Raw genomic sequence first — 5,000 nt, 5'->3', positions numbered from 1 at the left:
GGCGCGACAGCGGGACGGCGCGCGCGTCCGAGAGGCCAATTGGCCTAGCGCGCCCGTCCTTGCGCGAACCCGGGCAACGGCCCGCCCGCCCGCGCGGCCCGGCCGCCCGCGCGACGCGCCCATCCGCGCGGGCCAAATGCGCAGAACCGAGCGACCACGCCGCGGCCGCGCGCGCGCCAAGGCGCGGGAGCACGACGAAGCGCGCGCCCGAGCGGCCGATCGGCCCAGCGCGCCCGTCCTTGCGCGTCACCGGCCAACGGCCCCGCGCACGCGCGGCGCGCCCGCCCGCGCGGCGCGACCATCCGCGCTGGGCGACGGGCTCGGGCGGAAGGCCCGCCCAGGCAGGACACACCCCCTTACCTCCCCAGCGGGGCATCCTCCGAAGGCCCACCCCAAGGGCTCCAGCGAATCGAGGAGCATTGCACACGGAAACGGCCCGGACGCGAGTCCCGGTCGCACGGGGTGCGCATCCCGAACGTCCGGGACGCGCTTCCCGGGAGGGCCGATGGAGGGAGCCGAAGTGGCGCACGGCCGCCGGGCACGGACGGCCGAAGGCAGCGCCCGTGCGCCGGGAAGTCGGCAGGCGCGTGCCGGCTCCGTCGGGGACGAAATGTGCCGGGCAAGTCCGCCGCGAGGCAACGGTCCTGTGCGGAGTGGAGCGGAAGGCCCGCCGCGGCGGCAGCAGACCCCCCCTCCCTACCACCCCGGCGGGGCATCCGCCCAAAGCCCACCCCAAGCGTTCCAAAGTACCGAGGAGCGTTGCAAACGGGAACGGCCCGGACACGCGACCCGGTCGCACGGGATGCGCGTCCCGGTCGCACGGGTCGCGCGTCCCGGGAGGGCCGACGGACGAAGCCGAAGTGGCGCACGGCCGCCGCGCACGGACGGCCGGCGGCGGCGCCCGTGCGCCGGAAAGTCGTCGGGCGCGCGACGGCTCCGTCGGGGACGAACGGTGCCGGGCACGACCGCCGCGAGGCAACGGACTTGTGCGGAGGGGGGCGGAAGGCCCGCCGCGGCGGCGCCAGCCCCCCCTCCCTACCACCCCGACGGGGCATCCGCCCAAAGCCCACCCCAAGCGTTCCAAAGTACCGAGGAGCGTTGCAAACGGGAACCGCCCGGACACGCGTCCCGGTCGCACGGGATGCGCGTCCCGGTCGCACGGGTCGCGCGTCCCGGGAGGGCCGACGGAGGAAGCCGGCGCACGGCCGCCGCGCGGACGGCCGGCGGGGGCGCCCATGCGCCGGGGCCTCGGCGGGCGCGGGCCGGCTCCCTCGGGGACGAACGGTGCCGGGCCCGCCCGCCGCGAGGCGACGGACTTGTGCGGAGTGGAGCGGAAGTCCCGCCGCGGCAGCAGCAGCCCCCCCTCCCTACCACCCCGGCGGGGCATCCGCCCAAGGCCCACCCCAAGCGTTCCAAAGTACCGAGGAGCGTTGCAAACGGGAACGGCCCGGACACGCGTCCCGGTCTCACGGGATGCGCGTCCCGGTCGCACGGGTCGCGCATCCCGGGAGGGCCGACGGAGGAAGCCGGCGCACGGCCGCCGCGCGGACGGCCGGCGGCGGCGCCCATGCGCCGGGGCCTCGGCGGGCGCGTGCCGGCTCCCTCGGGGACGAACGGTGCCGGGCGCGCCCGCCGCGAGGCGACGGACTTGTGCGGAGTGGAGCGGAAGTCCCGCCGCGGCAGCAGCAGCCCCCCCTCCCTACCACCCCGGCGGGGCATCCGCCCAAGGCCCACCCCAAGCGTTCCAAAGTACCGAGGAGCGTTGCAAACGGGAACGGCCCGGACACGCGTCCCGGTCTCACGGGATGCGCGTCCCGGTCGCACGGGTCGCGCATCCCGGGAGGGCCGACGGAGGAAGCCGGCGCACGGCCGCCGCGCGGACGGCCGGCGGCGGCGCCCATGCGCCGGGGCCTCGGCGGGCGCGTGCCGGCTCCCTCGGGGACGAACGGTGCCGGGCGCGCCCGCCGCGAGGCGACGGACTTGTGCGGAGTGGAGCGGAAGTCCCGCCGCGGCAGCAGCCGCCCCCCCTCCCTACCACCCCGGCGGGGCATCCGCCCAAAGCCCACCCCAAGCGTTCCAAAGTACCGAGGAGCGTTGCAAACGGGAACGGCCCGGACACGCGTCCCGGTCGCACGGGATGCGCGTCCCGGTCGCACGGGTCGCGCGTCCCGGGAGGACAGACCGAGCAAGCCGAGGTGCCGCTCACGGCCGCCGCGAGGGACGTACGGCGCCGGCGCCCGCGCCCCGTGGCACGGCCTAGAGCGTGCCCCCCTGCCACCCCATCGGGGCATCGGCGCAAAGCCCACCGCGGGGTAGATAACCGAAGGCAACGAGGGACGGTGGATGCACATATCCGAGCAGTGGCGATAGGGCCGGAGGGAGCACCGACAGGGCCGTGAGATTTTAAAGTACCGAGGGAATTTGCAAACCGGGCCCGCCCCTCCCCCCGTCCATCGCACGCCGATCGGGGGTCCGGCGCCCCGCGGGGGGCTGCCGGCATGCGCTCCCGGTGCAGGCATCGACGAGCCGCCCGCGACCTCCACTCGGGTCCGAGCCCCCAAGCGCGGATGCCGAAACGCGCCGGCCGCGGCAGCCCCACCCCTGCCACCCCATCGGGGCATCGGCGCAAGGCCCACCCTGGGGTAGATAACCGAAGGCAACGAGGGACGGTGGATGCACATATCCGAGCAATAGCGATAGGGCCGGAGCGAAGACCGAGGGGGTCAGGGGGTTTTAATGTTCCGAGGGAAGTTGGAAACGGGGCCCGCCCGGACGCCCGTCCCTCGCACGCCGATCGCGGGTCCCGCACCCCGCGGGGGGCTGCCGGCATGCGCCCCTAGTACAAGCATCGACGAGTCGCCCGCGACCTCCACTCGGATCCGGCGGCGCACGCGCGGATGGCGAAACGCGGCGGCCGCGGCTGCAGCCCCCCTACCACCCCGTTGGCGCGTCGGCGCAAAGCCCACCCCGGGGAGGATAACCGAAGGCGACGAGGGACGATGCATGCACATATCCGAGCAAATACCGAGAGGGTCGGGGGGAAGACCGAGAGGCAAGGGGTGTTTAGAGTACCGAGGGAAGTTGCGAAAGGGGCCCGCCCGGACGCTCGCCGCTCGCAGGCGATCCGGCGGGGCGCACGGAGGGCGCCGCCCATCGCCGGAGCTTGCTCGGTCATCTCTGCCGCACGGACACGTAAGCGCCGCCGCGCAAGGTTCGGCCGGCGGGGCGGACGGTTCGCCGCCGCAGGCCTTTCCCGCAGCCGGAACGTGGGCCCGGCGTTGCGCGCCGGCGGGCCGCGCAATCCGCCGGGGCGCACGGCGGGCGCCGCCCGTCGCCGGGGCTTCGCTCGGTCATCTCGGCCGCACGGACACGTGCGCGCAGCCGCGGAAGGTTCGGCCGGCGGGGCGGACGGTTCGCCGACGCAGGCCTCTCCCGCGGCCGGAACGCGGGACCGGCGTTGCGCGCCGGCGGAAGGCGCGATCCGGCAGGGCGCACGGCGGGCGCCGCCCGGGCTTCGCTCGGTCATCTCGGCCGCACGGACACGTGCGCGCCGCCCATCGCCGGGGCTTCGCTCGGTCATCTCGGCCGCGCCGCCACGTGCGCGCCGCCGCGGAAGGCTTGGCCGGCCGGGCGGACGGTTCGCCGCCGCAGGCCTTTCCCGCAGCATGCGCCCCTTCGCCCGAACGACCGCGGGACTCCGGTACGGCCTAGCCGTCGGCCGCCCGGCTGCAAGCCGTCGGGGCCGCTCGATCCCCGTCGCGTGCCGGCCGCCGCTCGGGCCAGCCGGCCGGCTGCCGCACGTAACCTCTGACCTCATCAGCGGTCGATCCGCACCGCGCTGGTCTTCGGTGCGGACCCGTCGGGGCCGTGCCGCGCCGGCCGTCGCATCCGGTTCCGCAGGCGCCGCCCGGTTGCCTCCCGCCCTCGTGCGCTCGCGCCGGCCGGGCGACGCGGTGCCCGCGGGACTCGGGCATGGTTGAGCCGTCGGCCGCCCGGCGGCATGCCGCCGCCGCTCCGCGCCGCGTGCCGGCTGCGCTCCTCCCCGCGCCCGTCCGCGGGCGGGCCCGCCGCCGCTCGCGCCGGCCGGGCGACGCGGTGCCCGCGGGACTCGGGCACGGTTGAGCCGACGGCCGCCCGGCGGCATGCCGCCGCCGCTCCGCGCCGCGTGCCGGCTGCGCTCCTCCCCGCGCCCGTCCGTGGGCGGGCCCGCCGCCGCTCGGCCTAGCCCCCCGGCTGCCGCACGTAACCTGCGACCTCGTCGGCGCTGGATGCGCGTCGTGACAGTTTTCGGTGGGGCGCCGCGGTGGCGCCGGGGGCCCATGCGACGGGCCAGGGGGCGAACGGAGGGCTCGGTCAGCCCTAACAGGGGACCGGCGACAAAGGAGCGGTCGCGCAAAGCTTCGTAAGGGACCCAGACGACGGGCCTACCGATCCGAAGCACCGCGCACGGACGCGCAGCGGGCCCACGACGGGCCGACACGGAAGGCCCGCCGCCAAGGCCGCAAAACCGACAAAGGAACCCACGGGGACGCACCAGAGCGGGCAAAGCTTTCACCGAACGGGACGGGACCGAGCCCCCGCAACAGGCGAGGGCGACGGATCCGACCAAGTAAGGCCGATCTCGCTCCACGCACGCGCGGCCGCAGGAACTTCGTGAGGGACGGGACGACCGGCCGACCGAACCGAAGCGCCGCGCACGGCCGCCGCGAGGGCCGGCCGGAGGCATAGACCGAGCGCCGCGCCAGCGGAAGGAGCGTGCCGGCTCCGTCGGGGACCACCTGCGCACGGTCCGTCCGAGCGAGCCGACGGACCGGCGCGGAAGGCCCGGCGCCGAGCCCGCAAAACCGACAAAGGAACCCACAGGGACGCACCAAAGCGGCCCAAGATTTCACCGAGACGGGACCGAGCCCACGCAACATGCGATGGCGACGGATCGGACCAAGTAAGGCCGATCCAACTCCGCGCGCGCGCGGCCGCGAGCACTTCGTGAGGGACAGGAA

The sequence above is a fragment of the Phoenix dactylifera genome, chromosome 10 (genome assembly GCF_051530095.1).
Source record: "Phoenix dactylifera cultivar Ajwa chromosome 10, Ajwa_hap1_PhDact_Kaust_v1.1, whole genome shotgun sequence".
Taxonomy (NCBI): Eukaryota; Viridiplantae; Streptophyta; class Magnoliopsida; order Arecales; family Arecaceae; genus Phoenix; species Phoenix dactylifera.
Note: the sequence above shows the minus strand (reverse complement) of the source record.